At 43.7% G+C, this 26,921-nt stretch overlaps 1 protein-coding gene across 4 annotated transcripts in view; it reads right to left on the minus strand.

Annotated features, from left to right (window-relative positions):
• Window positions 1-20,703, minus strand: part of MRTFA (myocardin related transcription factor A) — a 205,537-nt gene extending 184,834 nt beyond the window's left edge. For all 4 annotated transcript variants that reach the window (XM_055085328.1, XM_055085326.1, XM_055085327.1 and 1 more), the window contains exon 1: window positions 20,458-20,703. The gene's annotated coding sequence lies outside the window, so the exon portion shown is untranslated. The remainder of the gene's footprint in view (window positions 1-20,457) is intronic.
• Between the last annotated feature and the right edge of the window lie 6,218 nt (window positions 20,704-26,921).

Below are 26,921 nucleotides of genomic sequence, written 5' to 3' on the forward strand. Positions count from 1 at the left end.
TACAAGAGAAATATATCCCCCCTTTTACTGATAAGGGCACAGGCCCAGAGAAGTTGATACTAGCTCAGGGTCACACAACCATTAAGTGGCTTCCATGGCCCATACTCTTTCCACTAAACAAACGTTTAAATAGCGATCTAAATTACAGAAAGTCTTCCACATGACTAATGTACTAATAGATAAATAAGTTTACACGTGTGTGTGTGTGTGTGTGTGTGTGTGTGTGTGTGTGTGTGTGTGTGTGTGTGTTTCATCTGGGAGTCTAACCACCAACTGTAATATTTCTTCAGTGGGGAAAGTGTTTAGGATTCCTACTTGGAGACAGACCCCCAGAAAGCACCTCTGAAGAGACAAGGGAGTTTGGTGGCAAAAGCTAACCAGGTTATTTGCCCTTAATGAAGCCAAAGGAGCTTCTCCTTGAAGGCAGCCTATACTTTCTTGGGGCTAGCAGCAGTGACTCCCTAAGAAAAGCTCATAGGGACTCATGTACGAGGACCATTCCAGGATTGTCTCTAACTGATTTAGGGTGGTGACACTGAGCAACATGTACATGCAAAAACAACTATTCCATCAACAAATAAAACCAAATAAGACAGGACTCCCCTGGTGGCACAGTGGTTAAGAATCCGCCTGCCAATGCAGGGGACATGGGTTCGATCACTGGTCTGGGAAGATCCCACATGCTGCGGAGCAACTAAGCCCGTGCGCCACAACTACTGAGCCTGCGCTCTAGAGACCACGAGCCACAACTACTGAAGCCCACGTGCCACAACTACTGAAGCCCGCACGCCTAGAGCCCATGCTCCACAAGAGAAGCCACCACAATGAGAAGCCCGCGCACCTCAATGACGCATAGCCACCACTCGCTGCAACTAGAGAAAGCCCGCGTACAGCAACGAAGACCCAATGCAGCCAAAAATTTAAAAAATAAAAATAAATAAATTTTTAAAAATTAATTCTATCATTTAGATGCTCTCAGATTCAGACTCTGGGTGAACAATCTCCTACTGTAATTAAAGTTGAGACAGTGTGAAATGGTAATGACTGCTGGAGTGAACATAGTGACAAATGTAAGGATCAAATGAAAATCACAGAAGGCCTTTTGGGATTAATGCTCTTACAGGGGAAAAGAACTCAGACTAAAGAGGTTAGACAACTTGATCAATATTGCACCGCTTATGGGATTTCCCTGGTGGTCCAGTGGTTAAGAATCCGCGTTCCAATGCAGGGGACGCGGGTTCAATCCCTGGTCAGGGAACTAAGATCCCACATGCGATGCAAATACTGAGCACGAGAGCTCTAGAGCCCACGTGCCACAACTAGAGGGAAGCCCGCATGCCGCAGAGAAGAGCCTGTGCGCTGCAATTAAGACCCGACACAGCCAAATAAATAAATAAAATTCTTTTTAAAATGTCACATCTTATTAGTGACAAAATGAGGGTTTTTTTAAGCCCCAAGCCTACTTATGCCCCATTGGCCAGCTGACCTCTCCCTAACAATAATAGCTGCCACTTACCAGATAATTACAATGTACCAGGTGCTGTACTGAGGGTTTTACATATGTGATCTCATTTAATCTCACCACAATCCTATGAGGAAAGCATTTTGTAAATAAGGAAACCAGGATTCAAACCCAAGTCTGTCTGATGCCAAAGTCTTTTGTTTCAACCACTACACTAAGCCTCTCTGCTTTCCATTCATTCATTCATTCATCAAATACTCGCTAAACAAGGATAATGTGTCAGGTACTGTCTCAGCCCTAGAGATACTAGTGATGAAGACAGACAAGGTCCCTGCCCTTATGGCTCTTTTGGTAACAAGTAAAAAAATAAGCACTTCAGATATGACTGATAAGTGTCGGGGGGGAAAACAGTACTGTGATAAGAACTATAGAGGCGACATTATGCTACCTACCAGTCATAGATGAAAACACTGAATATGTAAAAGACTACCACCTCATGTCCATTAGCATGTCTACTACGAAAAAAATAACAAGCACTGGTAAGGATGTGGAGAAACTGGAATGCTTGTGCACTGTTGGTGAGAATGTAAAATGAAAGTAAATTTAATCTTAGACAGTGAAATGACTAAATAAGATTCTGAATCCTTCAAAGATAAAAGGTATCTGAAATAATATATTCTGAAAGGCAGACAAACCACAGTCCTCTCTTTAGTATGATACTAATTTTAGCACAGGCGTAAGTAGAAACAATTTTAATCAGACAAACGTGTCAATGAGCATAACAGATCTTTCCAAATTAAAATAAACTACCAAGATTACACACGTATGCAATTCCAACGCCCACTTTTTTTTTTCCTCATTCTCATACTCCTGTTAACTTTCTTTCACTCAGTGCCTCTGATATCTCAGCACAGAGACAAACTCTGATGACTGTACAGGTACAGGCAGTTCATTAAGCTCTCTTACTGGACTCAGATTGCTGCTGTGGGAACTGCCTGCTCTTAAGTTTCTGGGCTATTATCAGATACAGGCAACTCTTAATCTCCCTGGCTTCCTTCCTAGGGAAGGGTGCCAACAAAAGGTGGAGAAAAGACCTAGGTCCACAGTTATCTAAAGTACTGTGCTTTTCACCATTATGGAATCTGAGTTGCGTGTTACTTACCTTCACAGTAGAATGTACCATCAATCTTTGTTTTATTTATTAAACCCACTTGGTACAGATCTTATATTAGATACACAGAGAGAAAATGGTACAGCTGCCACCCCCCACCCCCAATGAACTATAACGTTAATAGGAAGAAAAGGTCTTGGTGAAAAAAAGAAATGCTAAGTAAAAAAAGAGAAATGAGGGAATTCCCTGATGGTCCAGTGGTTAGGACTCGGCGCTTCCACTGCAGGGGGCACAGGTTTGATCCCTAGTCGGGGAACTAAGATCCTGCATGCCACATGGTGAGGCCCCCCGCCACAAAAAAAAAGAGAGAGAGAGAGAAATAATAAGAGGGTACCATGGGAAGAGGAGAGTCTGAAAACAAGTTTGAGAGTGTATTAATCAAAGAAAGTTGTTTTGTAAAGGTGTTAAGCCTTAGGCTAACTTTTAAAATGGGAAAGGACATAGTTTAGGGAAGGGGAGGAAGAAGGCTATTTGGAGAATTCAGGGCAGCCCGATCAAAGTCAGGAAAGGAACAATTATCAGTACAGAATGATAACCAGTGCTTTTTAAAGTTCTGGTTGGAAAACCATGTAATACTTCTGCTTGGTGACCTATAAAAGTACACAGCCATAACCAAATTTGATGACGACAACATACAGCTGCAGACTCACTATAAGACCAAGAAGCAATTTGGTACCAGCAACACAATTAAGTCAGTCCCCTCCTCCCTCACAGACTCTGACTAGAAATCTGCCATTTCTGCAGCTATAACTGAATGATATTCTGAAATGTTTTGCTTCCTCTCATCTGAGAAGTTACTATGTAAAGAGTCTGTTATTAAGCCTATGCTATTTTTCCACAGATAGCAGACTGTAAATGCTCAAGACAAAGAAATAGTAACTGAAACATTCTAAGCAAGAAGAGCTTACCAAGCCTCTGCTTTTATAAGTCAAATGTAATTTTCATATATATATATATATATATATATATATAAAATCATCAACTGACAGTTAGCAAGTACTTTATTTGGTCAGGGTTTTACATGTGGTAGATGCTCAGTAACTATTTGAATGAATGAATGGACTGATTTGTACTCAAGGTACTAGGGCCAGGAGAAACCAAATAATTAACTCCATAAAAATGACTGGAGTCAGAAAACTGCAGGATAAAGGATGGGATATTTTCTTGCAAGGGAGCTGCAACATTCATTGAACAGAATCTGAAGACCTATTACAGGCCAGGCCCTCTTGCAGAGTATACACGAGTGGGGTATAGATCGGCTGTTAGAAACTGGCTGACCTCAACCAAATTTGGCATGCACACATCTTTTGTCAAATCCAGAGTGCTGACCCGTACAGTATTTTTTAAAATCAACTCTGAGGTATAATTTACTCACAATAAAATGCACACATTTGAAGTGTACATTTTCAAGGAGTTCAATGAGTTCTGACAAATGTACACTATTGTGTAGTCACCACGCCAAATCAAGAAAAAAACATTCCCATCATCCCTCTCATGTCCTTTTTCAGTCAATCTCCACACACCCCCACCCCAGCCAACCACGGACCTAATTTCTATTACTATAAATTAGTTTTGCCTATTCTAAAACTTCAGTATAAATGAAACCATACAGTAAGTTCTCTTCTGGGTCTTACTTTCACTCAACATGTTTTTGAGATTCATTCACATTGCTGCATGTATCGATAATTCACTGTTTATCCATGGTTTATCTATTCACCTGCTGATGATGGCATCTGGGTTGTTTCCAGTTTTTTGGCTATTATGAATAAAGCTACCATGAACATTGAGGTGGTCTTTTTGTGCATATGTTTTCGTTTCTCTTAGATAATAAACACCAAAGAGGAGGATGGAGAGACTTTAGGAGAGACTGACCAATCATTTTCCAAAGTGGCGGTACCATTTCACACTGCCACCAGCAACATACATTAATTCTAGTTGTTTCAAATCCTCACCGATACTCGGAATTGTCTTTTTTTTTTTTAATTTTTAGCTATTCTTGTGGGTAGGAAGTAGTATCTCATTGTGGTTTTAATTTGTACTTCCCTGGTAACTAATGATGTTGAGCACCTTTTCATATGCTTTCAGGCATTCAAATATATTTTCTTCTGTGAAGGGTCTATGCAAACTTCTGCTCACTTTTAACTGGGCCATTTGTCATATTACTGAATTTTAAAGTGTTTCACATATTCTGGATTTAAGTCATATATATGTGTGTGTATGTGTGTGTGTGTGTATATATGTATCTATATATAGATATATAGACAGTATGTGTGTGTTTGTAAATGTTTCCTCTTAGCCTGTGGCTTAACTTTTCATTTCTTACAGTGTATTTTGTAGAAAATAAAGTTTTACTTTTGATACGGTCTGATTTATCAATTTTTTCTTCTATGGTTGGTTCAGGCTTTCTGTGTCCTAAAAAAATCTCTGCCTACCTCAAGGCCACAAAGATCTTCTCTTATAATTTTGTCTATAAATTTTATGGCTTTAGTTTGTATGTTTAGGTCTACGAGCCACTTCAAATTAATTTTTCTTTATAGTGTGAGACAGGCATTAAGACTCATTACTTTACACGCAAACATCCATCAATTGTTCCAGCAACATTTCTTGAAAAGACTATCCTTTCCCCTCCTGAATTATGTTTTAGCCTTTGCTAAAAAATCAATTGATCATATGTGTCCCCGTCAGGACTCTATTGCAGTCGAAGCTCAATATGTTTTTCCTACACCAACATCACAGTGTCTTTATTACTCTAGCTTTATAATAAGTCTTGAAATCAGGTAATTTAATTCCTCTAAGTTTGTTCTTCCACTTCTAAGTTGTTTGGCTATTGTAAATGCTTTGCAATTCCACATACCTTTTAGATTCAGCATGTCAATTACCACAAAAAAGCCTGCGGGGATTTAGATTGTAAACACATTGAATCTTTAGATTATTTGGGGCAAAGTGGACTGTCTAACACTGGGTCTTTCAAACTGCGAACACTGTACATCTCTACTTATTTAGGTCTTCTTTAATTTTTCTCAGCAATGTTTTGTGATTTTCAATGTAAAAGTTTTTTATATATTTCAGTAAATTTATTCCTAAGTGTAGAAATATTTTAAATTCAAATTGGTTGTCAACATTTTAAAATAGAGAAAAATCACAATTTAAAAAAAATCCAGATTTCTGGCTTCCCTTGGAAAAAAATCAGAAGATCAGCAATTCTGGGCCAATACTCCCACATGTCAGCAATATATCAAAATTGAGTAGTGGCTGCCCTCTCTAGACAGGGCACATTCTCTCCAACTGCTACAGTTCCTACCACTCCTTATTCAAAATCCCTGACCTACCCAATTCCATTCATGTAAGTTATCTGCTTGGAGCCTACATACAGTGAAAGGCTTAGGGAAAGAGGAACAGTGATATGATTAAATTTGCATTTGAAACTCTGGCTCCACTGTGGAGAAAGAGTCAGGGGGAAGGCTGGAAGCAGGAAAATTAGCTAAGAATTTATTGAAGTGGCCCTGGAAAGAGCATGGCTTGGACTAGCTGGAGTGGCTTTAGTAGAAGAAATGAGAAGTTGACAAATGAGATAATATTTATGGAGTGATTATTAATAGAAACTGATGATGGAATGGATGTGAGGACAGAAGGAAATGTCAAAGATGACCCTTCCGATTTCTGGCTTATGTAACTAGGTGGACAGAAGTGCCATTTACAGAAATGGAGGACACTGGAGCAGGAACAACTCTGACAAGAGGAAATGAAGGTTAAAAGTTCAGTTTGGAATGTAAATTTGAGGTGTCTGTGAGACATCCAAGTAGAGGTGGCAAAGTGATTTGTGATCAAAAAAAGATAGAGATACACATTTAGGAATCACTGAAAAGACAGAGATACACATTTGGGAATCATTGGCATATAATTGGTGGTTAAAGCTATGGGATTTGATGGGATCTCCTACAGAGAGAGACAATAAGAGGGTTTGAGCCAGAGTCCTGAGAAAATTCCACACTCAGGCCAGGATGAAAAACAGCCAGCAAAAGAGACTGAGAAAGAATGGCAGGAGAGGTAGAAGGAAGGGATGAGGTATTAGATGAAAAACTAGGAGAATCATGTCATACCAAGAATATAAAATGGTTCAAGAAAGAAAGTGATCAACTATGTTAAATACCACTTGGGAGGAAAAACAGGAATGAAAATATCCATTCCTTCATTCAGTAATTCATTCAAAAAATATTTATTAAGCACCTACTACATGCCAAGTATTGATGGTGCTGAGGACACAACAATAAACAAAGTACCTGCTCTTGCAGAGACTGTCACCTAGTGGGAGGAGACAGACAGCAAATAAATACATGTCAAGGGGTGATTAATCCTGTGGAGAAAGTGAAGCAGGATAAGGGAAATAGGGAATGCCTGGGATTGGGGAGTTAAGTGGCTTTTTTATATATGATGGTGTAATAATGTAACATCTAAGCAAAGATCTGAAAAAAGTGAGGAAGTAAACCATGTGAAGATCCAGGGATAGAGTATTTCAGGCAGAGGGAACAGCAAACACAAAAACCTGGTACAACCCAGTAACAGCAAGGAATCCAGTGAGGTTGCGGTACAGTAAGCAAGGAGGAGAGTGGAAGACCATGGAATTGACTCTGGAGAGCAAATCATAAGCTCTATGATCTACGTGGAGAGCAGATCATAAGAAATCAAGGGCAGGGCTTCCCTGGTGGCACAGTGGTTGAGAGTCCACCTGCCAATGCAGGGGACACGGGTTCGTGCCCCTGTCTGGGAGGATCCCACATGCCGCGGAGCGGCTGGGCCCGTGACCCATGGCCGCTGAGCCTGCAGGTCTGGAGCCTGTGCTCCGCAACGGGAGAGGCCACAACAGTGAGAGGCCCGCGTACCACAAAAAAAAAAAAAAAAAAGAAATCAAGGGCAGAAGAAGGGAGTCCAGTTCAAAGGAAGCTACTACAATAATCCAGGCAAGAGAATAATAATAGTGTGACAGTCAGTTGTGTCTACTTGTTTAGGCTAAGGTCCCCAGTTATTCAAACACTAATCTAAGTGTTGCTGTGAAGGTATTTTGTAGACGTGATTAACATTCATAATCAGTTGACTTTAAGTAAAGAAGATTATTCTAGATGATCCAGGTGGGCCTGAATCAATCAGTTAAAAGGCCTTAAGAGCAGAACTGAGGTTTCTCAGAAGAAATTTCACCTGTGGATACCAACTTCCGCTCCTACTGAGAGGTCCAATCTGTCCTTCTTGACAGCCTAGCCTATGAAATGTCCCAGTCGCCTAGCCAGCCCCTACAACCTGATAATAAACCCCTTAATCTCCTGCTGGTTCTGTTTCTCTGGATGAACCCTGACTGATACAGATTTTGGTATCTTGAAGTGGGGTGCTGCTGTAACAAATTCTTAAAAATATGGAAATGGCTTTGAAATTGGATAATGCGTAGATGCTAGAAGAATTTTGAGAAGCATAATTTAAAGAGCCTAGATTGCCTTAAAACAGATTGTTGGTAGAAACATGGACACTGAAAGCACTCCGGGTAAGAGCTCAGAAGAAAGTGAGAAGCACAATAGATAAAGTCTATACTGTTTTAGAGAATACATATGTCATCATAAACAGAAGGCTGGTAAAATATGAACATCTAAGGTGCTTCTGGTGAGGGTACAGAAGGAAATGAGGAACATTATTGGGAACTGGAGGAAAAACGATCCTTTTTAGATAGAGGCAAGAAAAAAAAAACTTACCTGAATTTTGTCTTACAGTTGTGTGAAAAGCAGAACTTGGATATTTAGCTTGGATAAGTGATGAACTGGGATATTTAGCTAAGGAGATTTTCAAGCAACAAGTTGAAGGTGCAGCCTGGTTTCTTCTTGTTGCTTACAGTAAAATGAAACCAGAAAGGTAAACTGATGGGCAAAATGTTAAACAAAAGAAACCAGGAGGGCTTCCCTGGTGGCGCAGTAGTTGAGCGTCCACCTGCCGATGCAGGGGACACGGGTTCGTGCCCCGGTCCGGGAGGATCCCACATGCCGTGGAGCGGCTGGGCCCGTGAGCCATGGCCGCTGAGCCTGCGCGTCCGGAGCCTGTGCTCCGCAATGGGAGAGGCCACAACAGTGAGAGGCCCGCGTACCACAAAAAAAAAGAAAAAAGAAACCAGGACATGATGATTTGGGAAATTCTCAGCTTATCTAGATCATAGAAAATGCTAAAATTAGGAGATATACTATTAAGAAAGCACTGTTGTGGAGAGAAAGCCAAGAGTGTGGTTGGACAACCTTTGACTTGTGCTGAAAGATTGCACATGTAACTCAGGGACCCCCTCAACCAACCATCTAAGCAGAAGCTAGGAAGAGACATGAGATTGGAGGACCTTCTTGTCTAACGACAAGAATCCCTGAGACATACACAGGAGACCCAAAAGGCTTCTGAGAATGTTTTATCAGCAGAAACACTGCCAGCTTGGCCTGAAAGGGACAGAAAGAGAACAAAGGAAGACTGTCAGACTACCAAAATTCTACAGGCAATTTAACTACTAATAAAACTACTCAGCTGAAAACATGTGCTACCCTTCAAGAAAAAGTAGGAATAACTCCAAGAACTGAGCCTTGGGCATAGAAGCCAGAGCCGCAGGCCCAGAGGGCAGAGTCTCTAGCCACAGAGGATTACTCCCAGGCTTTGCAACCTAAGATATTTTCCCTGCTGAATTCTGAAATTGCTTGGGACCGGTGACACACTTACTCCTTGCATTTTCTCCTTTTTGGAATGGGAATGTCTATGACAGTCATATTTTGCCTGTTCCACCACTGTATTTTGGGAACACATAACTTGTTTTCTACTTTCCCAGGTCCACAGATAGAAAGAAATCTTGTCCCAAGATGGATCATACCAGGAAGTCTCACCTATACCTGATGTAATGATTTATATGATGAGATTCTAGACTTTTGAGTTGATGATATTTAGATGAGATCTTTGACTTGAGTTGATGCTGCAACTGGTTGAGACTCGGGAATGTTGAAATGCAATGAATGTATTTTGCATGTGGGACAGATGTGAATCTTTGGGGTCCAAAGGACAGAGTGTGGTAGACTGAAAAATAGCACGCTAAAAGATATCCACATCCTCCATATCCTAATCCCTGGAACCTGTGAATATTACTTTATATGTCCAAAAAAGGGGGGTTATCTTTGTAGATGTGATTAAGCTAAGGATCTTGAGATGGGACAACTATCCTGGATTATCTGGGTCAGCCTTAAACGCAATCACATGTCTTTATAAAAGAGGCAGAGATGTGACAAACACAGAGGAGAAGATGTGCAGAGAGAAATTTGAAGATGCTAGACTTGAAGATTGAAAAGACACTGCCTCAAGACAAGGAATGCCAACAGTCACCAGAAGCTAGAAGAGGCAAGGAACAGACTCTCCCCTAAGGCCTCTGGAAGGGCTGCAGCTCTGCTGTTGACACCTTGATTTCAGCCCAGTGAAACTGGTCTCAGACATCTGACCTTCAGGACTGTAAGAGAATAAATACTCAGTGTTTCAAGCCACCAAGTTTCTGGCAATGTGTAACAGCAGGCACAGGACACTAATACAGATGGCTTAGACAAGGGCGATTATGGTGGAGGTGATGAGAAGTGATCAGATTATGCATATGGAAGAAGCTAACAGGATTTGCCAACTGAGTGGATATGAAGTGGGAAAGAAAGAGAAGACGACTCCAAGGTTCTTACCTGAGTAACCAGAATCGTTACCACTTTACTCAGCTAGAGACAACCCAATGGCTCAGCAACATGTAAGTCAGTAGTGGCCTCACTGAAAACCGTACTGGTAGAATTTGGGGCTGGACACCAGATTAGAGAGGGTTAGAAAGTCCAGAGTATGTATAATTTACTTTGAATATTGCTCTACTCTTTCTGGTTATTCATCTGTACATTGCCCTCCCCTTTACCCAGCTCCCATTTTAATAGACAAAACTTCGAGTAACCAGTCCCAAATGGGCCAAAGGAAATAAGTTCAAGAAACTGTCCTTTAAGGCAAGGGAGGACAGGTTAAGAAGAGGAGGTGAGTCACTTTCATTCATTCAAGTATTATTGAGCATCTATTATATGCCATGCCAAGCACTATGCTGCATGCTGGGAATACAGCCAGGAATAGAGAGACTTGGGCCTTAGCCTCGTGAAGCTTATGAGAAGAAAAACATAAAATAATTACGTAATTATTTAGCTGCAATTGTGGCTAGTGCTACAAAAGAAAAATTCTGGGTGCTATGAAAGTTAACGTGAATTAAACATCCATTATGTGCTAAATGCTTTACATGTAACTTTATTTACCCCCCACATCTATCCTATGAGGAAGCAGAGATTCAGAAAGATTAATTCCCTCACCCAAGATCACAGAGCCAATGAGCAGTAGAGCCACGATCGAAAACAGGTGCGTTCAACTCTAAAACTCATCACTACTATCTCCAAAGAGCAGGGAAAATCTACTCTTCTTTTTAAAAATAAAACAAAAAGAGTGGCCAGAAGAAGTAGAAACAATCATGCAGGTAAAGTCTTGAGAATTCCTGCTCTAGAAAGAGTTTTCTAAGCTCACTTGATGAAGGTGAATTTTGGAGCGTAATCAAAAATCCCTTAACACTCTCCAAATAGAACAAAAGGTTACACTATAATTAACTCAGTTTTATTTAGGCACCCAAAAGGTTATTAAACATGTTGAAAGTAAAATGTCATGAATAGCTTATCCAAATTGTACAAGTCATGTCCAGTTTTCACACACACTGTTTCTGCTAGGTTCACCTTCAGAATCAGCTTACAGGTAAAAGCCAAAAGCGGGGGGTGGGGGGGTGGGGGCAATTATGCTGCAGTGACTGATTTAGGAAAATGATTAAATAAATAATTGTTTGACACAAGGTACCCAAAGAGTCATGACAGATATCACACAAATGAACCATACCATCCTATGAACTTCTACTAAGTAAAGGAAATATTTAAATTTATTTAATTTCAAATCACTAGCCTATGATCTCATTATATTCTTGGTTGCCTATTATTCCAGGACCACACCCCCCACACACCCCAACCCCAGCAAAAAAAAAAAAATCTGAACAGAAAGGAAATATCAGCAAGATAATGTGAAATGATCACTGACTCTATAAAATAGAATTTAAGGGACTTCCCTGGAGGCACAGTGGTTAAGACTCCGCGCTCCCAATGCAGGGGGCCCGAGTTCGATACCTGATCAGAGAACTAGATCCCACATGCATGCCGCAACTAGGAATACACATGCTGCAACTAAGACCCAGCAAAACCAAATAAATAAATATTAAAAAAAAAAAGAATTTAAAATACCATGAAATCTTTGCCTTCACTGTCATGACCTCAGGGCATTAACCTGGAATATTAGAATTAAAGAATGTACAGCTCCTGAATGGAAGCTTTAGTTCAAGTGATTGTTCATAGAAAGTGATTATAACATGTATCAAGAATAAGAAAGGGCTTCCCTGGTGGCGCAGTGGTTGAGAGTCTGCCTGCCGATGCAGGGCACATGGGTTCGTGCCCCGGTCCGGGAAGATCCCACGTGCCGCAGAGCGGCTGGGCCCGTGAGCCGTGGCCGCTGAGCCTGCGCATCTGGAGCCTGTGCTCCACAACAGGAGAGGCCACAACAGTGAGAGGCCCGCACACCGCAAAAAAAAAAAAAAAGAATAAGAAAGAAAATGATCCTAACTTTTCATTTTGAAATTGTTTCCCCATCTCTACCTTTTAAAAAAAAAGTCAAGACATATATGTGGCAAATTTTAAAAGACTTTAAAGATATACATCATATAACAAAATATAAAATCAACAATAAAGCCAGTTTCAACCACGATAACACAACTCTTAATACCAAAATGCAACATGGCGTGTCCTAAAGTATGAGGAAAAGTCAGATTTCCAAGTTCCTGTAAATTTTGTGGTAGTGAAAATATGTACAAATTAACCACCATTAAGAGACTCCGGCATAACTTACACCATTTACAGTTACAAAGATACTGAAACACTGACAAAAAATTTTAATTTGGATATTCTGGTATGCCCTTATTTAGTAAGCATTTTAACATGCAACTTAAAACGTGAAGTCACGATTACAGCTTTCCATTTCAGGAATGGCAGCAAGATACATATAAGGAATTTTTTAAATCTTTTTTTTAATAAATTTATTTATGTATTTTTGGCTGTGTTGGGTCTTCATTGCTGTGCGGGCTTTCTCTAGTTGCGTCCAGCGAGGGCTACTCTTTTGTTGCGGTGCGCGGGCTTCTCATTGTGGTGGCTTCTCTTGTTGCAGAGCACGGGCTCTAGGCGCGGGGACTTCAGTAGTTGTGGCACGTGGGCTCAGTAGCTGTGGTTCGCGGGCTCCAGAGCGCAGGCTCAGTAGTTGTGGCGCAAGGGCTTCATTGCTCCGCGGCATGTGGGATCTTCCCAGACCAGGGCTCAAACCCGCGTCCCTTGCATTGGCAGGCGGACCCTCAACCACTGTATGACCAGGGAAGTCCCCATATAAGGAATATTACAAAGAATATTTTGAGAGCTATAACACCTTGATCACTACCATAAAAAATTCCCACTGTATTGACATTTTCACTAGCTATGCAAAAGAAAGTAAACAGGAACAAGCATTTACTGGAGGCAAAGTTAGGCACTTCAAACATATTATGGTAGGGAGTCAACATCTTTTAATTCACAGAGACACCTGGTTCAAATCCTGACTTCGATCCTCCTATATTAGTTCATCTCTCCAAGCTTCTCTAACCTCATCTGCAAAATGGTGCTATTATTATTTATTTCACAGAGCTGGTGTGAGCATTAATGAGGTAACACAATGACTAAAAAAGCATATGTCACTGTTACTCCCTTTTACATTTCTCCATACTCCTAATAACAACCTCATGTTGTAAGAATTTTTAACTCCACTTTACAGATGAGGAAATCAAGTCACATAAGGTTAAGCAGTGAGTCTAACGCTACACAGCTGATAACTGTCAGTACCTAGCTCTGCTCACGCCCTTACAACTTGACATGTTACCTCACTAATTATTTTACTCTGTCATACTAGGAAGTTTAGAATTTTTTTTTCAAATTATACCCATGATACTTTAAATTTTGATATCAAAACAAAGACTTTTCAGCAAACCAAACTGACCCATAATTCCCACAATTTCAGCGGTCAAAAACCTGAAAACAGCCACCTATCTTCAAATTCAGTAACAGAAGATACACTCCGGATTTCCAAATGAACTACCCAAATTACTCGTTACTGGCACTCATTTATACAGGAAATGATTTCTAAATGCACATTAGCAAGAGTGAGTGAAGCAGCAAATGAACCAGACATACCACAAAAGTAAAAATATGGTAACCGAAGAAAAGAAAAAGAAATTTTCGGGACTTCCCTGGTGGCGCACTGGTTAAGAATCCGCCTGCCAATGCAGGCGACACAGGTTTGAGCCCTGGTCCGGGAAGATCCCACATGCCATGAAGCAACTAAGCCTGTGTGCCACAACTACTGAGCCTGCGCTCTAGAGCCCACGAGCCACAACTACTGAGCCCTCGTGCCACAACTACTGAAGCCCATGCGCCTAGAGCCCATGCTCTGCAACAAGAGAAGCCACCGCAATGAGAAGCCCGCGCAACGCAAAAGAGTAGCTCCCACTCACTGCAACTACAGAAAGCCCGCGCACACCAACGAAGACACAACACGGCCAAAAAAAATAAATTAAAATAAATTTTTTTTAAAAACTTTAAAAAAAAAAATTTTCACAACACTCAAGTCTTCCTAGGATTCTGCAGACCTTTTATTACTGCTATGTGAGCTGGTCTTAAACAAAGGGTGAGGAAGTAGTCCAGGTTCAACCACTAGATTGTTGTGGAACCTCAAACCATTTCTCAGTGCCTCCATTCAACTAAACAATGAGAACTGGACTTGAGTCACTGAAACCACAGAACTGAAGGCAACTTAAGCAATTAGCTCCACCCAAGACACCCTGGCAGTTCACCCAATTTCTTCTTCAACACCTGCAGTGACATGGAGTTCAATTATCTTCCCTCTCCATAGAAGTGATATAGTTAATGTTTTTAAGAATTCTGCAGATTCTCTTGTGACTCAGTCACAAAAGTTCTCATTCTAGGTATTTTTGCTATGGCGCCTAGTTCCACCTCTAAGCTCTTCTGAAGCATATGCAACTTTAAGGACTGCTTCTGGCTAAACCCATTCTGCAGATAGAGTGCCCAGGAATTTACAGGGACAGTAAGAGGGTATGAGATACCCTTAACAGGAAACTGTGCACCTTCTGAGGTCTTGTTTTAACTGTGGAGTTCAACTAATAAAACCACTGCTTCACTCTAATTGGAGAAATAAAATTTATCTGGATGTAGATATCTGAACTGGAAAAACTGATGCTGAAGCAGCAATGATTGACATTTAAACGCCTCCTTCTCAATACTCACATCATTTTACATTCATTCATCTCTCCCTCCAACCTCACTCATCCATGTCAGTTCTACGCTACTGCCAAAAATAATGATGATGATGATGATGATGGTGCACGTAAAGCTGTTCCAAGAACTTGGCATATTTTTAACTTTTTAAATCCTCATAGCAGCAATATAAAGCAGGCACCATTATTATCCCCACTTTACAGTTAGTGAGTCACTGAGAAGATAAAGTAGCAAAAGTATCACAGTCACACACCCAAGGTCACAGAGCTAGCAAGTGGTGGAGCCAGGATTCAAACCCAGACAGTCTGGCTCTAGTATTCATTCTCTTAACTACTTACACTCTGTAACTGCTTGTCTATCACCCTGATAAGTTACTGTTCTCTTCAACATCAGAAAAATGACTCCACCTTCACCTTACACATAAAGATCAAACATTTGTCCTTAGTGTCAATGCTGGCCTAGACTACTTAAAACATTTCATGTCGGGCTTCCCTGGTGGCGCAGCGGTTGGGAGTCCGCCTGCCGATGCAGGGAACGCGGGTTCGTGCCCCGGTCCGGGAAGATCCCACATGCCGCGGAGCGGCTAGGCCCGTGAGCCATGGCCGCTGAGCCTGCGCTCTGCAACGGGAGAGGCCCGCGTACCGCAAAAAAAAAAACATTTCATGTGGCCCTAATTCAGTGTCCATTTCCACAAATTACCCTACCATGTGGAAGGCACACAGTAAGCACACAATAAATATCTGTGAATATCTGTTAAAAGAATTAAATCTTTCCCAATTCCCTTATCATCCTAAAAGTAAACTTTCCCTCCTCTGAGTCCTTCCCTCCCCTCCCCCAGCACGTTGTGCTTTCTTTCAGCACTTAGCTTTTGCTACGCCTCCCACTGTGGTAGCCAGCCTCCAGGTTGGCCCCCAATGCTCCTCACCTCCTAGTAGTCACATCCTTGTGTAGTCCTTCCCTGCAATGTGTGACCTACAGAATGCTGGAGAAAGGATGGTATGTAATTTCTGAAGCTAAGTCATAAAAGACAACGTAGCTTGGGCTCTTGAATTACTTGCTCAGAGGGAAGCCAGCGGCCATGCCATGAGGGCAAGCAAGTAGCTCTGTGGAGGGGCCCACATGGAGAGAAACTGAGACTTCCCCCAACAGCCGGTTCCAACTTGCCAGCCGTATGATTAGCCTCCTTGGAAGAGATCTGCCAGCCTCAGTCAAGCCTTTGGACGACAGCAATCCCAGCTGACATATTACTGCAATCTCTAAAGAGACCCTGAGCCTAAAACCACTCAGCCAAACTGCTCCTAACTCTTGAATCACAGAACCTGTGAGAGGTAATTAATGTTTATTGCCATGTTAAACACTATCTTTTGGGGTAATTATTACATGGCAATAGACAGCAGTAGATAGCTAATAGCAGATACCTGCTCTCTAAAACTGTAAGCTCCTTCAGAGTAGAGACTTTCTTTGATTCTCAAAACTCCATTAAGCCTTAGAAATAAACAATGCCTATATTTGTTGAATTGTGTCAGCAGACTATTCCCTTTGTCCGCTGTTCCTTTTCTTCCAAAATGTATCCAATTATAAACTATTCCCTTTGCCTCAAGCACTTCATCTGTACTCTATCAATGTCCTCCCTTTTCTCTTTCAAAGACTTTCTGAAATAAACTTCTGAGCATCTGCTATGTCCCAAAACTGCTCTTGAAGCTGGGAACACAAGAATCAAAACATCCTTGCCCTTATGGAGCTTACAGTCCAGTATATGCCCTTGCCGTGGTGGTCTCTCTAAATACAATACAACCATCTTCATTAATATGACTTCAAAATTCTAGTTTCCCCCGTGTAAAAATTAAGTATTCAAAAACTTTTACCCCTTCATCATCTATTTATTATTATTTATTTATGTTTTGGCCGCGTTGGGTCTTCATTGCTGCGCATGGGTTTTCTCTAGTTGCGGCGAGTGGGGGCTACTCTTCGTTGTGGTGCGCAGGCTTCTTTCTCATTGCAGTGGCTTCTCTTGTTGCGGAGCACGGGTTCTAGACACACGGGCTCAGTATTTGTGACACGTGGGCTCAGCAGTTGTGGCTCACGGGCTCTAGAGTGCAGGCTCAGTAGTTGTGGCGCAGGGGCTTAGTTGCTCTGCAGCATGTGGGATCTTCCAGGACCAGGGCTTGAACCCGTGTCATTGGCCATATGTCTACATATGCTTTTCTTTTACATTTAAATAAATATTTAAGCTGCAGCCTCAAGAAAAGTCCACACCTGTTTAACTACTTTGTAAAGTGCCACACACAGGATCTGTATATCTCAATGTCCTCCATTTTCACTGAATGTTTTCATGGGCCACAGTTTTTAGAAAATATCACATTTATAAGGGTAAAATAAATATCATTTGATAAAAACAGCCTTTATTTATTATATAAGCCCTAGCGACTCTAAATCAAATATGAGGACTTCCCTGATGGCACAGTGGTTAAGAATCCGCCTTTCAACGCAGAGGACACAGGTTCAAGCCCTGGTCCGGGATGATCCCACATGCCGCGGAGGAACTAAGCCCACGAGCCACAACTACTGAGCCCACGTGCCACACAACTACTGAAGCCCGCGCTCCTAGAGCTTGTGCATGGCAACAAAGAGGGGCCCCCACTCGCCACAACTAGAAAAAGCCCGCATGCAGCAACGAAGACCCAACACAGCCAAAACTCAATCAATTAATCAAATATGAAACATTTATTTCACAGAAAGCAATCTGTAACACAAGCAGTAAAATGATATACGTGGGTGGAACTTTCTCACCTCATTGTATATTTAGTATTTCTACAAAACAGAGTGTTAAAAGAAAAAGAGCTTACTACACTTTAAAGTCAGGGATTCAAGTCCTGGCTCTGTCACTAATGTGTAACCTTAGACAAATTATTTAACTACCCTGAGCCTCAGTTTCCATATCCTAAAGTGGAGGTAAAATCTACCTCTTAGGGTTATTGTGAGGATTAAGCAATGCATTAAAAGCTTAGCTTGATGCCTGTAACATAGTAGGCATCAAGAAATGTCAGTTTCTTTCCCCTTCTCTAGGGCTTGTACCCATGGTCCAAAGAGGTGTCTGGAAATCTTTTCAAGCTCAATTACTTCTGTTTGGAATGATTTTCCTCTCCTTTATCTAATGAGTTAAGATTCAGCTCAAAGGCCATCTTCTCCTTTAAGTCCAAAGGAAAAGTTCCTTTGACTCTCCCATACAGTTCTGGGTTTGTACTTGGGAGTTTATGTCAGTGTGTAACAATTATCTGTCACTTTCTTACTCTCCCACTAGACTGCGAGCTCCTCATGAGCAGGGAACATATACCGCACTCATTTTCATAATCTCAGCGTTTAGAAAAACACCTGGCACATTACAGGCATGAAACAAAAATTTATTGAATTAATGAATGAATGAAGTCATTACTTAAGCAGTACCCATAATCACTACCGGGTGACTGAACTTTATGCTTTTGCCCTTTATGGGCCGAGATGCTGTTCTGTACTTCTTTTGAATCCCTTCCTCATAGCTCTCGACAGAGCACTCAGGACATGGAAAGTCTGCAATAAATACTTTTGGATTATGGGATCCATATTAGTCTTCCATCTCACATGATTTCACTCTAAATAAAAAATTTATCCTAGGGTTTCCCTGGTGGCGCAGTGGTTGAGAGTCTGCCTGCCGATGCAGGGGACACGGGTTCGTGCCCCGGTCCGGGAGGATCCCACGTGCCGCGGAGCGGCTGGGCCCATGAGCCATGGCCGCTGAGCCTGCGCGTCCGGAGCCTGCGCTCCGCAACGGGAGGGGCCACAACAGTGAGGGGCCTGCGTACCGGGAAAAAAAAAAAAAAAAAAAAAAAAAAATTTATCCTAATGGATGTGACTTTTGGAAGCCTTTTTAAATAGGGGCTCTTCTTAACAGTTATTGGCAAAGAACTGAAGCAAATGCTACAACTACATTACAGCCAGTTTTTCTTTGCACGTGTTTCTGAAAAAGCAGTAATGGTTTGCTTCTTTCTAAATCATTTCATTAAGAAACTAAGTATCATAAAGCCCTTTGATTTCTCTGTGAAAAATGCCAACAACACTAGGCAAAACTTAGTTTAGTAACTTTCAGCCAAAGGTTCCCCACCCTGCAGTCATAGGGCTGTGGGCCAGCTGGCTGTACCACCTCAACCCTGGGAGGTGGCTGCTTTTCAACAGTAAAACTGCATAAGTAAAACGTGGAGTTTTGGGGGGGGTCTTCTAAAGTAAGACACATAAATTTAACTTCTTATTGAAAATAAAGATTCTATTACAGGCTTTGGCTTCAGCCGGAAAAGACCTTGAAAAGAGCTCAAAAACTGTCAACTTGGCATTTCAGACACCTTATGGATTTTAAAGTGTGTAAAAATACATGAAGCTGGGTGTAATTTCATTACTACAGTTAAGTGACGTATTTCACATTCCTGTCTATACACATTGCATGCCAAGTATAGGCTGGTAAGCAGTTAACTGGTCACCAAACTGCCCTTTAGTTATGCTACATAATAGGGAGAAAACAGAAATCCTGACAAAGCCAAGTTGGGCTGGTACTTACACACACACGCTGGTCTGTCATGGTTTTCAACATCATAAAAACAAACATTTCTTGGGCCTTTACAAGGGCCAAGCGCTGTGTCAAACAATTTATGTGAAGTTTTACATTTAATACTCACAACGACCCCCGATGACAGATACTATTATTATCCCCAATTTTCAGATAAGGAAACTGAGGCCCCAAATTACACAGCTAGCAATTGGCAGGTTTGAGAGTCTGACTCAGAAACTCCAACCCTACCAACTACAACGGATCAATGCTCTTGCATTCCCCGCAGGGTAGGGGCTGTAATCAAGGCGTCCTGATAGACACTTTGTTAGAGGGAAAAGTTTCAAATCTGCCAGATCCCTTACACCTGGCAGCATTCAGGTTGCTACACAGGCATCAACAAGTCCAGGTGAGACTCCCTTGCCTGGGAATCCTGGGATTGCACATGGATTTTGAACGTTTGCACAAGATCCCGGAGAAAGCACCCGACACCAAGTCCCTGCAGTCACGAAACGCCCGGGACGCGGCGGGGGCGGGAACCTCCGTGCCTCCCCACCTGCGAGGCCCGCCCGGCGGCGCACAGGTGCACCGCCGCGCCCCGCGCCGCCCGCCCCGGCTCTGCGACCCCGGCCTGGAGGAGCGGGGCGGCGGCGAGGAGGGGGCCAGGCCGCGATGCCGGCCCCGCCGGACCCCTCGGAGGGCGCGCGAGCGGCTGGGTAGCCAGGAGAAAGGATGCTCCGGGCGGGGCGGGGCCGCGGTGGGGGAGGGGTCCCCTGCCCGGACTCTCACTCACCGCCTCGCTCTCCTCCCGGCCCGGGCTCTACGGCGGTCCCCGCTCCGGCTCTCACCGCGCGCGTCTCCTCCCAAGGCTCAACGTCCACCTGGGACGCGCAGAGCTGCGGAGAAGTCGGCGCGAGCGGAGGGCATGCAGCGAGCGGAGCTGAGAGGGTGGGAAGGATGGGACAGTCGCTCTCGCCGCCGCCGCGGACACCACAGACACAGCAGCGGCCGGCTCCTCTCAGCCACGGAAGCTGCGGGCCCTCCCACCACACCCGCCTCCCGCCCCCCGCCCCCCACAACGCCCGTTAGAGAAGTGACAGCAGTGCTGACCAATCAGAGGCCTCGTGGAGGCCGGGAACCGCGGACTAAGGGGAGGGCGGGGGGGGACAAGAGGGATACGAGGCTGGCGAGGACGGCGGCGGGACTTCCTGTGACTGACGGTCCAGCGCAGCCAATGGGCAGCAGGGAGATGACCTCATTGCCGAAGGAAGTCGAACTGGCGGAGTGGCAGCGAGGAGGTGGGAGGAGGTCGGAGAGGAGCCGGAGGCGGGGCGCTGGGGCCTTAAAGAGGCCGCAGCCCATTGGTCACCCAGTCACGGGAAGGGCGGCGGACACTGCCAGACCTCGCGAAGTTGGCAAGGGGTCAGTGCCGCGAGCGCTTAGTGCATTAAACCTCCCGACCCCATCACAATCCTTCTAGGGGCCTGAAGGGTCCCCGCCTGGGGCTCATAAATCGATTACTTACTTTCACGCTTCCCGCAAGGAGACACAATAAATTCCGCCCTGGCCCAGAGTCCTGAATTCCAGTTACAGCCCCCGCCCCGCGGGAGCCCGCCGTCTCGTTTCCCTGAGTCAGTTTCCCCTACGGTAAAAGGGAGGATACTGGCACCTACCTGCCCCTCCTTTACCCGCCCAGGATGTTGAGATCATTAACAGCAAAAGTGCTTTGGGCTTCAAGAAGGAAAGGCTGAATGAACCCAAAAGCTTGTATCAGAAGACTTCAGGAAGAGCCTCTGTAAAAGGGAGGACTGCACTACACGACTCCGACGACTCTTGCAATTCTAAAATTCTAAAATGCTGATTGATGTCCTACTTTTTCCGCACGTAGCGAAGGGGTGTGGGGCGTTTGGGGGGTGGGGGTGTGTGCATGCGCGGGACTCCTGCGTTAGGCGCAGAGGCCACAGAGGGACTTGGTCTCTGACTTCAACAAGGAGAAATAATGCAGGCTAAGAGGGAGAGAGAAAAACACGGAAAGCAAGGTCCGCGGCGGTAAGTGCCTTGGTGGAGGCAGGCCATTTGCTTCCCCTCCCCCAGCAATGGGAGGGAGCCCAGAAAAGGCGAAATAACTCCAACTTGGCGGGGTGGAAAGGGGGGGAAGTGTTTTCCCGAAAGCTTCCCGGGGATGGTGTCACCAGACAGGCTAAGGAGGGAGGAGTAACAGTAGCTACAGGAAGAAGGGGGCTAGAGCATTCTTCCAGGTTTAGGCCAAAGAAGTGTGAAGGCACAAAAACTGAAAAGCGGCAGCTCATTTTACATTCCAGAGTAAATTCCTAATATGCTCCCCTATTCTCCCCCAAAAGCCTGGCATTGGTGTAACTCTCAGAGGAAGGGCAGGAGAGGGTGCCTCTCCCCCTCCAACAGCTGCAAAAGCCGAAGCGGCCTTGGGTATTCCCAATTACTCATCTATCCATCAGCTTCAAGTTCAGTGTCACAGCTGGTCATAGAATCTTGTAGCTCCGCAGGCAGGATCCGTGTGGCCCCTTAGTGACATACCTTACCCCAAGGCAAGAATTCTTCCGCAAAAGTCCTGATATATTATGTATTCAACAAATATTTCTCGAGAGAGTAAGACAAAAGAGATAGTACCCTCTGGGTGCTCTTACCAAACTGGGCGAAGTTACGGCACATGCTGAGGTGACCAGGCAGAATATCCCAAGCATCATGACTAACTAGAGGGCCCAGAGGTAAGCCTCAGAGACAAAAGCACTGCTGGTCAGAATTATTGGGGTGGGGCAGAATTTCCTCAAGACAAGACCGGGCTGGAGCATTCCAGATAGGGTCTACCTAAACACAGCCCTCATGAAACAGCCAGGGTGAGAGGCAAGCATGGCGTATGTTATTAGTCATGGGAAGAGTGACATCCCACTCAGCTTCCCAGATGTGGCAAGCTTACCAGCTCTCAGACAGGCCTGTTCTTTTTTTAGGACAACTTAAATTGTATACATATGTTTTGTGTGTGTGTGTGTGTGTGTGTGAATGATATATATATCATATATAGATGGTATTCATATGATCTGCCTCTCTGTAATCTCTGACCCTAAATGCTAATGTTATCCGCTAAAGATAACACAGAACACGTCTAATCCCACTTCGTCATGACAGCATTCCAAATATTTGAAGATGATGAGTATGCTTCCTTTCCCACACCCTCTACCCATCCCCCAAAATAGCAGGGATTAAGTCTATTTCTCTTGCCACTATTCCTCAGATGATGGTTTCCATGCTCCCCACTATCCCAACGACTGCATGAGGACATCTTCGGTTGTCCTTCCAGCAAACGTTCTCTCTCTTCTGGGAAGGGGACCCATATTTCCTCTGGGCAACCACTCCTCCCCATTCTTGGTCTGTATGGCTGGCTGCCTGGGGCTGACTTGACTTCTCACCTTTCGGGGGCGGGCCCACAGCCCAGTCCTGATCAATCAAATCGCTGTTCACCCCTGCCCACCGCCACCTGCAGGGACTGATTTAGAGAAAGACATGTGACCCAAGATGGTACAACTGGAATAAGTCTTGGGCTCTTTGTTGGAACTACTAGGAGGGAGAAGCTCTTTTTGCTCTAAGGCTGCTGAACTGTCCAGCTCTGCACCTGGAGCTGACAGGGAGACCACAGGAAAGAACTTGCTTGAGCATAAAGCCGGTATGAGAACCAACAAACTCTCAGAGCTGAGATACCGATAAAGGCCACAAGGGGTGATGACTCTGAGAGCCTGGATCCAGCTATTCTTTGGCTGTTGGATTTCATAGTTGTTTTAGGTCAGGGTCCTTAGAAACTGCCTGTAAGAGAGGTCCAGTGAATGGGATTTATCGAGGGAGGTAAAACCTATAACGGAGGAAGTTGACCAGGACAGGGAAAGGGAAAGAGCCAAGAAAGGCTCAAATCCTACCTTGGCCTGATCCACAGCAGAGAGCTCTGGAGCATAAACCATACCACGTGGCTATCCCCCCAGTATCTCTCAGCCATTGGCCATGGGTCATGAAGGGGTTAAGGTCACCAAAACTGCTCCCTTCAGCGGAGGGCAATTCTCCGGAATCTTGGGCATCTGGGAACCCTTAGCTGCCAATACTCACAGCAGCTTGGGGATGGGTGAACTGGCCTGTGAAAGAAAGCCTGGGAGAAGGGACTTCTCTGGTGGTCCAGTGGCTAAGACTCCATGTTCCCAATGCAGGGGGCCTGGGTTTGATCCCTAGTCAGGGAACTAGATCCTGCATGCATGCCTCAACTTAAAAAAAAAAAAAAAAAAAAGATCCTGCATGCTGCAACTAAGACCCAGTGCAGCCAAATAAATAAATATTTAAAAAAAAAAAAAAAGGAAATCTGGGAGGGGCACCATTTGAGTCTAACGCTGGGGGGCCAATTCATTCCCTTCCCTCTTGGGTTTCTGTTCCTTGCAACCAAAATGTGAGTACCTAAAATATGAAGGTGTGATCAGACCAACACAGAGTACAGTGAGACCTTGGCCGTCCTTGATCTGACCCCCTACATCCATGAGTACACTATGAGATTGCGTTAGCAAGTTTAGTGGCTGCCCTGACCTTCTGGCTCAAAATGACTTTGTAACCAATCCTTTCCACTCTCTTTCCTTTAATGCTTTTTCCCCACCATCTGCTACTAAGCCAAATTCACTCTTTCTTATACATCTTTAATTAATTATTTAACACAAATATGGGATTTTAGGCTTAACCCTGCTAATAATTAGCAGTAGTTGTCATTTTGTCCATTTCCATCCTTTGCTGCAAGTTGGATTGTCACCCATCTCACTGGCCACTTCTAATTTTGTTGTTGTTGCTGAAATGGGCAAACCCAATGACAGAAACCTTCAGCAAACCGCTAGAGACTGATTTCCCCTCCTTCCAACCTGCTAACCCACTCTCCTGGAAGATTTACTCCACTTGTCCTTTTCCTCATTGTCTCTCTTCCTGGGGAATCTCTTGAAAGGTATTTTCCAGGTTTGTTTTTGGTTTTTGTTTTTTTTAGCCACACTGCGCAACTTGTGGGACCTTAGTTCCCCAACCTGGGATTGAATGTGAAAGTGCTGCGTCCTAACCACTGGACCACCAGGGAACTCCCATTTCCCAGGTCTTGATCTGCCTTATCCTCAGCACATCTTGCTCTTTCCTGTTTCTTCTTAAGTCTTTGTTCAGGTTGGTCCCTCTGCCTAAATGTCTTCTCTTTTATCTTTATTTATTTATATCCCAGCTCACATTCCACTTCCTCCAGGAAGCCCTCCACTATTCCTCCAGCCTAAATGGATCTTTCCCTTCTCTGATAATCCATAGCTTCCAGTGTGCCAAGCACAATGCTAAGCATTCTGAGTGCATTGTCATCTTTCATTCTTTTGGTAACCCCAAGGTGGGTGCTGTTATGATCCACATTGTTCGATAAGGAAACTGAGACTGAGAGGTTAATTAAGTAACTCGGTATCAGACAGCTAAAAACTAGCAAAGCCAGGGTACAGATACTAAAATGAGAACTCTGGCTGAAATTCAATAAACATTTGTTGGCTACACACAGGGAACTAGAGGAGATATTAAAAAGTGAAATAGACAATCCTTGCCTGCAATCAAGAACAGGGTCTATAAATGGCACCAATATGAACAATGCTGTAAGGATGGTATTAATGAAATAAGAGAAGGGAGAGCTTGTGTCTGGTGGAAAGCCAGTAAGATCACGTGAAGGAGTTTATGTCTGATAGGCGGTAATGAGGTGGGGCCCTGCAGCTTAGGGAACACTGTGAGTAACTGCATGGAGGAAGGGAAACATGGGGCATATTTGAGCAAGGGATTAGTCTGGTTTGTTTGAGAGATAAGGCTTTCAAGCCTCGGTGGAGTCCCTGTTTTAAAAAGTAAAGAATGACAAGGCAGGTGGGTATTGATTGGGCTTTTGAAAACAGGATCCAAACTGTGTCTTAAGAGGAGTTACCTGGTAGTTAGTTGATTGGATTGGAGGGAAACTGAAATGGGGCTGGGGAGATAAGTTAGGAGACCACTATTGTTTTCCAGACAAGAGGAATTTAGGACCCACAGGGTGCTGGCAGTGGCCTTGGATTGTTTTTTTTCCTCTACTCTGTAAACGCTTTATGTCTTTCCTTGTCCCCTAAAGATCATGACATCCTTGAGAAATGTCAATCATTTGAAAAAATGTGCCCATAACTGCTAAACTGCCAACAATTTCTTGATAAGCACTCAGCAAATATTGTAATTGAATTGAATGCATGAGCAGGGTGATAAAAATGCTGGGGCTCTGTTTAAATGGTTTCATAGGAACTCAGGCCATGCCTGCAACCAACTGCAGTATTACTCGGTAACAAAACTAAGCTAGTTTTTTATTCAGCACCTACTATGTATATCATCCTCTCATTCAATTCTCTCAATGGTAGGTACTGACATATGTCCATCTTACAGATCAGAAAAACTGAGGGTCAAGCAAGTAGGGTCACCAAACTTCTCAGTTTGCAGGAACTGAGAGATTGAGCTGCAGGACTTTCAGTGCTAAAACCAGGACAGCCCCAGGCAAACCCAGAAGTTTGGTCACCCTACCAAGATACCTTGCCCCATATTACACAAGCCAGGGTTTAAACACAAGTCTGACCAGCTCAAACTCCCATGGGATTTTTTTTTTTTAACATCTTTATTGGAGTATAACTGTTTTACAATGGTGTTAGTTTCTGCTTTACAACAAAGTGAATCAGTTATACATATACATATGTTCCCATATCTCTTCCCTCTTGCGTCTCCCTCCCTCCCACCCTCCCTATCCCACCCCTCTAGGTGGTCACAAAGCACCGAGCTGATCTCCCTGTGCTATGCGGCTGCTTCCCACTATCTATCTATTTTACATTTGGTAGTGTATATATGTCCATGCCACTCTCTGACTTCGTCACAGCTTACCCATTGGATTTTATTTTGGCTTTCTGATCGTTGCAGCCAATATAAATATCTTATTTGGGTATATTGGGGATAGAATCCAAGCATACTCTTATATTGAATTTGGTTCCTGTATTTGGAGCCTAGTTGAGACAGGCGCGTAGAGAGAGGCAGACTCACAAAATGGATGGGTTTTTGTCAGAGAAAAGGAATCCAGGCTGGGGAACGCCTGCCGGACACCATTACCAGAGAGTTCGGCTTTATAAACTGTTCTTTGGCGCTCCCTCGTGGTGAAGAGCTGTTAGTAACCCCTCCCTTACTCCCTAGGTAACA

The sequence above is a fragment of the Physeter macrocephalus genome, chromosome 6 (genome assembly GCF_002837175.3).
Source record: "Physeter macrocephalus isolate SW-GA chromosome 6, ASM283717v5, whole genome shotgun sequence".
In the NCBI taxonomy this organism is placed as follows: domain Eukaryota; kingdom Metazoa; phylum Chordata; class Mammalia; order Artiodactyla; family Physeteridae; genus Physeter; species Physeter macrocephalus.